Source organism: Zonotrichia leucophrys, chromosome Z (genome assembly GCF_028769735.1).
Source record: "Zonotrichia leucophrys gambelii isolate GWCS_2022_RI chromosome Z, RI_Zleu_2.0, whole genome shotgun sequence".
In the NCBI taxonomy this organism is placed as follows: Eukaryota; Metazoa; Chordata; class Aves; order Passeriformes; family Passerellidae; genus Zonotrichia; species Zonotrichia leucophrys.
The window spans coordinates 66,262,908-66,271,640 of record NC_088200.1 but is presented as its reverse complement, the minus strand read 5'-3'; the positions used below and the strand labels follow the sequence as shown (position 1 = coordinate 66,271,640).

General features: G+C 38.5%; 1 protein-coding gene across 1 annotated transcript in view; it reads right to left on the bottom strand.

Moving 5' to 3' along the window:
- Positions 1 to 8,254: 8,254 nt before the first annotated feature.
- The window catches only part of PRR16 (proline rich 16), a 158,323-nt gene continuing 157,844 nt past the window's right edge, over positions 8,255 to 8,733 (bottom strand). Inside the window, exon 3 of the transcript XR_010443144.1 lies at positions 8,255 to 8,310. The gene's annotated coding sequence lies outside the window, so the exon portion shown is untranslated. The remainder of the gene's footprint in view (positions 8,311 to 8,733) is intronic.

Sequence of the window (8,733 nt, the reverse complement as noted above, 5' to 3'; positions counted from 1 at the left end):
TCTGAGCTGAGCAGATTTTTAAGTATAAAGGAGAACAACAAAAAGAAAACAAAACCAAATAAACACTTGCAAAGAAATAGCAGAAAGGAGAATCAGAGGCAGAAGTTCAGAAAAGTTCTAGTATATAAAAGGGAAGACAGCTTTCTGGAACATTAGAATCAGTGTCCTGATATGGTGCTGTTACATATAGTCTACTTTAAAAATGTTATCCATTATCTTGCTATACAAGCACACAGTATTACGCTGTTCCAGATTTTATACATAATTTTATTTTAATCTGAATTCTTATAGCATTTAGTGAATAAGAGGAAAATGGGTTCTCTGAAGGTAGTGTGAAGACAGATAAAATTTTTAAGAAACATGAAGCCAAAGGACCTCAAGTTAAATGCCAGATTAATATTCACCTATACAGTTCTGTTTAAATAAGGAATGTCCACTGTTTAACCTGTTTTAATGTGAAAATAGGGATGGTTTGGTGCATAGAAATTTACTGAAAAATTGAAAGTGATGATCTCTAGGTATGAGAAATGTTCACTTAAAAGATATTTAAAATACAAATCTCTCAGCATGAAAGCAAGAGAGTGCCAACACGCCTAGAACAAGATATCTCGGGAAGGACATGTAGCATAGCTCAAGATAGAACAGTCAAAACTACAAAAAGTTTGTACACAAAAACCAGCTCTGATGAATAATATTACTAAGATAATATTCCAGAGCTAAAATATGTGAAAAAACTTAAATGGCAAGTTGAATTTTCATTTGGCTTTTAGGGTGTATATACATGTATAACATACACTTTACAAATGAACTTTTTTTTAAACTCTAATTATCTGTAAATGTTCTGCTTGATCTCAAGTAAATATTTGGAGCAAATCAAGTCAATCAGAAATATACTTTGCAATTATTGTTGGGCTTGGTTTGGCTAATGAGCTGCAAGCTTATTTATTCACAAAGCTCAAGGAAACACATTTGGTCAATGATTCAGCTCAAAGGATTGTTTTAGTTTGGCACAAGGCAGTTTTCTACAGTGGAATAGCTCTCCATCCCTGTGTGTGATGAGAACTTGTTTTTGTTTCTAGGAAAACTGAATACACAGTCACCCTCAGGATTTTTAACACTAAGGAAAAATTCTTATACTTCTGTTTTTTCACCTGCAAGAAAACACACCTGTGCAACTCTGTTAAAAACTCCTGCATATTTAAACAGATAAGGCAAAAACAGGTATACTCCCCAAAGGGTAAAAATTGGTGGTTAAAATTTCTGCAAGACCAGCTTCAGCTTGTGGTCCACATATTGTTTTTTCAGGTTGCAAACCCACCAAATTCTCTACTCCTTCATTTTTTGAATGTTGTTCCTTGAAACAGTGTGTGAGGTTTTCTTTCATATATGGGATTTTAAACAAATGAAGCAGCCTAGATTTCACAGCTTTGGTTGCTCTGTGGTATCACATACCAGTTAATAAGGACATAAAAATTTATGTGGGCATGTGGTTTCCTGGTTTTATATGCCTGGGTTTTCAGTCACTTACAGTGCTGGACTGTGCTTCCCCTCTCATCACAAAAATCAAAGACAGTCTTCTGAGAAAGACTGCATGCTCAAAATCCCAGCAGTTTGGAGAGCTGTTGATGCCATCATCCCCTTGAAGTCAGCTCTCCAAAACACTGTGGCAGTGTTTTACAGGTCCCTGCCCATGGAAAGCCAGACGGGGAGAAAGGCTGTGCAATCCAGGCAACACCAGCAGAGTCTGACAGCTGTTGGGAACTGTGAGAGTCCGTCCAAATTTTCCCTCATCTGCCTCACAATTGTCCTTGGGAGACCACTGAAGAGAAGACCCCCCCGTCTAGAACTTCTGGCTCTGAAGGACAAAAGTCACACACCAAAGGCCCTGAGACATGAAAGCTCGGTGTTGAGTTATTGTTTTTACAGGAGTGTTTGCTGTATGCTAAGAAGGGGGCACCGTGCTCCGTTCGCAACAACAGCAGCTGTGGAAACTGTCCCACCTCTCGGCCTGGCTGGACTTCTCTTGAGTTTCAGGTGGTCTCCCACAGAAGACCCTCATCTGTTTTACAACCACCGTGACAGACAGACGGAGATGTGAGAAGCCTCTCCACCAAGGACTGAGACATGAAACTCCTGAAAGGCCCCTCTGCTCCTTCCAAGGACTGGGACTGAAACCCCCAGCCTGGGGGAGGTGTGTGGGGAGCAAGCTGACCAAAGCGAGATGCTTGCTTGAAGGTTGTGACCACTGGACCGAGAACACAATGGCTCTCATTTACTGCTGAGAACATAGACTACCTGTTACATCTATCAAGCTCATTTACTGCTGAGAACATAGACTACCTGTTACATCTGTTCCCTATTGTATCTGTTCCCCCCCCCCCCCTTACAATTTTCAGTAATAAAAACCTCTGAGTTAGCTAGAGCCTTTGAGATCTCCCCAGCATAACAGGCAGATCCTCAACTGGACTGCACCAAAGGACTTCGTCTCTGCGTTGGTAGCTATAGCCCCTCTCCCTACCGCCCTCTCTCTCTCTCTCTCTATCTTTTCCTCTCCCTTAATCCCTCTATCGCATTTTTACTGTGATTATTTAAATAAAACTGCATTTGTTTTGATTATCACTGCAAACCCCCTTGTACCGTGTTCGTTTTTGCACTCTGAGATCACTCCTATGAACCATCAGGTCATCTGTTCACTAGGATGGACCCTAACAGAAACTGCTTGTACATTACAAGTCCCCTCACTCTCAGCTGAGGGAAGTTTCATGACAAGCCCTGGCTGTGTGCTCCCCTCCCAGGACAGCCAGGATCCCATGGGGATGGCGCTGGGGCTGGCACTGTGACCTGTGTCCTGGGACATGCAGCTGGGAATGCGCTGGGGCCCAGCTGGCATCACCTCCCTGCTGCTCACCCTCAACATCACTCACCATGCTCTTGGCAATTCCTGCTCACCTCCATCAGGCACAAACAAACAATGTCTGGCTTTCAAAAATAAAGTTCTCCTGTATCAGAAGTGAAAAAAAGTGTTCAGAGATTTAGAAGAAATTAGATGTTGTTTTCTAGACACTACTGGGTCAATATGGGTTAGTTCAATGAGGAAACATAAACTGGAGGTTTTGGAATCCTTAGTAACCCATTGCTCAGCAGCTGTTGCCTTTATTTAGTTTTTTTTTAGAAGATTGCTTGGTATCATAACAGCAAGTTTTATCATATTTTACTTTTTTTTTCTCAAAGCTTTGAAAAACTTCTAACACAAGCTCTTCTGTCAGTTCAGCAGTTATCTTCTTTAAAAATGGATCAGTCTTTGATTTATTTAATATTAATCTAAACCTGTTTTGTAGCCAGAAGCTATGTAAACCTTCAATGGATTTATTCATAATATATGCTCAGACACATTTTTCCATCACTTCAGACTAAATATTAATGTTTTAAATAATATCAAGATATAAAATGGTTGAAAACCAAACATAAGGAAAGCACTGACAAGGATTTGCTGGGACAGCAGTATGCTAAATAAATAAAGAACAAAGTGTGTGAGAGAAGAATTATGTGCCACAGTATCAGCTGGGGAAGGAGAGAAAACGAATTCAGTGCTGGCATAAGTGGAGAACAAGAACAGATGATATATGCAACAACAAATATGAGAACGCAGCTCGTTTTCACCAGAAGAAAGCTGGTGGTTTCTGCAGCGGTGTGAGGGGCTCATGGGAGCAGACTGCCTCTGTTACTGTTGTGATCACAGAGTAAACCAAAACAACCAGCCCAAAAGTTAACATTTAATTTTATTTCTTTCTTGCCAAGTCAGTTTTTTATTCTTCTGAGCTGAATCAAATTATTACGTGATCAGATAAGTAGCATGGAGAGGGTAAGTTGAGGTTGCCAGGTAGGACAGAAGGAAACAGGAACGCATCCCAGTGGAGAAGAGATATTAATTTAGCTGAGTCTTCTTATGGAAGTACACCCTCAGGGTTTTGCTTGCAAATCCTCTTCACAGAAGACCTGAGTTTCTTCCAACGTGCCTAGACCAACAAAGGGCAGGATTTGCACAAACATTTGTGGGTTTGAACAGTAAAAGTTGCAGAATTTATATCTTGTAGTTGTTTTCTTTTGATGGCAAAAGAGTTTTCTGAAAACAACCTGTGACAGAAAAATAGAGAGCTAGTACAGTTTTTTATTAACATTTTTACCCTTTAAGTGGAACAAAGCCAACTGTATTGTGTATTTGCTGCCAAAGACTGCTACAAAAATATCACCTGTGTCAAATTTAAAGATTTCATAAATATTATCACTTCTTTTGTTCATTACTTTAGTAGTCACTAAGAGCTGGGAAAACAGATTCAGAATATTTTAATAACAAGTTCACACCTGAAACCAGAAAACTGTGTGTTAGTTGGATGTATGCTCTGATCTCTAAAGAAGCATCTTCTACTTTCAGCCTTTACAAACTCCAGGGCTCTTCCTGGCATTCTCCTGGCATTAAGGCATTCTCTGAATTGTCTGAGCTAGTGAGCCACACAGTTTGTGTTAAACATAAAAATTCCCTCGGATCCAGCAATGACTTTGACTGGAGCACAGATCAGGGTCAGAGATGTGAGAGGGCTTCTCCCGACTGCTGCGAGCAGAGGTCGAGCTGCTGGAGGGACAGAGAGAAAACCCTCATAAAGCCTGGAAAAGTGGAAAGCATGCAAAGCAAGGAGAATCCGAGAGCTGAACAGAAGATTATTTTTGTCTATCATTCCAGGATTTATTTAAAATATTTTGTAGAACAAGAATAAACTGTTTATTTTTATCTCTGATTTTACACCATTATTTTTCAATGTTGTATTTCTGTCTTGGTTGTTATGTGACAGGAGTTGTTTCATTTGAATGAGACAACACTTCATATATATCTTGGTTTCCTTCTTGTAATTTTTTAAGTATTGAAATAGAATTTAAAGGGGCCCTATTCCCAATTTGATTAGTTAAAAGCACGAAGCAACCTCCACTGAAATCATTTATATTTTGACAAACCTTTTTAGAAGGTAGCTATTTTTAAAATTTATACATGTAAAAGTCTGCAAATTCTGTACTTGAACTTTTTTTTCATAAGCTTTCCAAGCAGACAAAGCTTGTCTTTCCTTGTTAATTTCTGTCATAATTTGTAAACTTGTTAATTTTTTAAGAGCTGTACAATTGCATTATTACCTTCAAATACTCCACAAAATGAGAATCTTACTAAGAACTAAGAAATGCATGTCTTCATGGTAAAAAAATATTCAGCTTACTGAAAATATTTGGCTTTATATTTTGGAACAATCTCTTTCCTAGTTCATTGTTTTCCCCCAAGTGCCTTAATCTGCTTGAAATAGAGTCAGTAAAAGACCCAATTTTTACTTTTTACTTTTGGTGTGTTAACAAAACAATTGATCCTGGATATCTCTCTGCCTAAAATTAAGGATGATCTTTCTGAGTTGTTTGTCCAGACTCCAGAGTAAACTGATCTGTTTTTCTATTTCTTTGTGAGGAAACAGTCCAATATTCTTCTCCAGAAGTGTCCTCACTGGTGTCTCTGGATTGTTTTTACCTCAATTTTACCTGTAATACAGTCCCCAGGAAAGCTCTTTAATTTTTCTATAATTTTTCCCTAAAAATGCTGTGGAAGACAGTTGGACTGTGGAGGCTGAGTAACAATTTTCTGCAAAATAGGAAGTGTATCAGGCAAAAGGTGCACACTTCTCTGAGAAAAGATTTTAAACAAGTGAGTTTTATATGTAAACCATCATACCTATGCTTGCTGTTTTATCTCATTTTTTTAAAGCAAACCTGCATTGGTATTTATGTCCCTGACTGTTTCACAAGCCAAGTGAAGCACCACTTTCTGTATGTTCACTGCTTGGTCTTGCAGAACCACCCTGATCAAAGCAATGCCATGTCAGATCAGATCTAGAGTCAGGAAAGGCACATTAACTCAAGAATTACATCTGAGCTAATAATCCCCAAGTCTCAACAGCGCTCCAGAACTGTAACATCTCTGCACCATATCTGGACCTAACCTAGATTACACCTGACAGCTCAGTGCTTCTGCTTTATTTTGCCATGTACTGTTCAGGGTAGGGTTAGGATGGATGAAGTCCACACCCCACACATGCCTACACTGACATAACACTGTCAGTTTCTCTATGTTTCACAAGCTTTCCTCTATTTTAAGTTAGAGGTCAACTTCTGTTCAATTAAGCTTAATATATTCTTTCTTTCCCATCTAGTGCCTGTGTATCCCCTTTAATGACCACCTGAGTAGAAAATAACCCACCAAAATAAATATGCACACAGAAGCAGGCATCGTGCTAATTAAACTAAAACTGATGGTATCCTGACTATCACCATTTCAAAGTCACCATTTCCATCCTGATGTCATCAAAGCCACCATTTTCATCCTGATGCCTTCCCATTGATTAAATTAATCACATTTGCAGTAAAGAGCTAACAACTTTTAGAGACCCAGAGGCCTTTCTTTTTTACCATTTTTCCACCTTTCTCACTGAGGGAAGCCGATGCAGATGTAAGTCATGACAGAAACTGTCACGGGGTATCAGGTAACAGAATGTGTCATTCATTTGAAAAACAGCATCATGCTGGCCTCCCAAGACAACAGCATTTCTTCTGCATGAGCTCAAACCCTCTGTTTAACGCTGTGGAGAAATGCACCTCTGAGCTTTTATTTTAGGATTTATACTGCACTTTATAATGTAAGGTTTTACTCTGGCATGTCTATTTCATGCTGCAAAATTTTATTTTCTCACAGGCCACTGCAAGATACTAAGCATTCATTTCAGGTGCTGTAGTTTAATAACAATGTTCAAAGGGTTTTCAGTTAAACTTTGGCAGCAGAGTAAGACAGGCACAAGTTTCCTTTGGAACACTGTTGCCATTGCATTTCATACTAAGCAGTGTGGCTCAATTCAACATGTGGGAAATATTTCTGGTATCTCACACATCTGGAATTTCTTAGAGCTACAAAGACTTTGAGGTAGCAAAGTGTTCCACAATACACTATTCGTATTGCAACATTGCGATTACATGCCTTCAAAAATTTAATGCAATATATATTCTTTTTCTCTCCTCACCTGGAGCTGCCTGTAACCTCACACTGGTTGCAGCTAGAAGCCTAGGTGCTGTATGCCGCTGTTTGTTTGGCCAGAACTGAGGGTTTTTATGCCTCACACATTTCTATCACTTATATTAAAAGCTGTGGCAGAATGCGGTATATCTTATTTTACTGCACCACTGTAGTTCAGTTGTGATCCAGAGAATACAGCTAGCCCATTTTCTTAGGGATTATGTATCTATCAATCAAATCAGATAAATGTAGCCTTCAAGTTTCAAATTTTGCTCATAATGAATAGTCCTGCTAGAGAAAAATAGATTAAATTGTGCCTTAAATTACACAAAAACCTGTCAGTTTATCTCTGTGGTCCGCAGGACTACTCCAAGTATAATTTAGGATAATTTGGGGCATGCTCCTTTATACAATTCAATATCTCCGTATGATTCTCAAGTCACTGTTTACAAATGTTCATTATATTAAAATATACTTCAGATAAAGGAAAATTACCATATAAATAACTTCCAGTCTTCATCTACATTCCTATTTCCAACCCATCTAGGTTTTTTCGTAAGACAATTTTATACAAGAAATCATACAAAACTTAAATATACTTATTATTATTTTTATGTGAACTGATTTTATGACCCTTGGCAAAAATAATAGGAACAGGTACTGAAATGGGCTAGCAAGGACATCTTAACTGAAGTGAATTTGTTTCTATCAGAGCATTGCAGTGTTTTGAGCTGGAAGTTTAAGAAGCGTGCAATAGTATCACATCATTCTAACAATTGTTTTGTTCCCTTAGGAGACAAAAGAATTTGATTTGCATGTCAGTATTTTCTCTGCTTACTCTTAATGAGGAAACTGTAATGACATCAGTGAATAAAAAGAGGCTAATGTAATTAACAAAAAATGTGGCATATGTTGATTCGAATTGACAATAACATACTGGTATTTTTCCAGTTTAATTTCCACTGGAATGCATCATCTAACCAGAGTCATATTACAAACTTCAAAATTTGGGATGCTTGTCTTTATAATGCTTCCCCCCACCTCTTTCCCTACCTGCCTATCGAGGTGGCTGCAGCTGTGTCTGTCTATGGAGCTTGGAAACTTCACTCTTTGAGCCCTTTTTCTGGAGCCAGATGTGGCTGGTTATGGCCAAGAATTCCAAAAGTGAAACGTGGAAGCAGATAACACAATTCCATAGGCCTTGTTTCCTCAGGGAGCTATGCAAGAAACCAAGAGAAGAACATGAAGTTAAATTAAAATAAAAGAACCAGTGGAACCTTAAAATCCACATGGTCAGCTGATTCAGTAAAGACAAGCTTTGAGCAAAAGGTGAAGAATTTTAACAGTATGTGTGTTTTTCTCCCAAGGTTTCAATAAAAATCTAAAGCCTATACTCATCAAAATCTGCACAGATTAGCATGTCAGGGCCAGACCTGTGCTTTTAAAATTACTGCTAGCTGCTTTTTAATTTGTGGTGTTTTAGACAGAGATTTAATGGACGGGTTGGATTTTATCTGAGCTGTTATAGCTGGCTGCTACAGAGAAAACAACCCAAAATCTGAAATAAACACATCTGGACTAAAAAGATCAAACACAAAGTAAAATACTAATGCCTGTTCTGCTAGGTTTGCTGAAAAGCA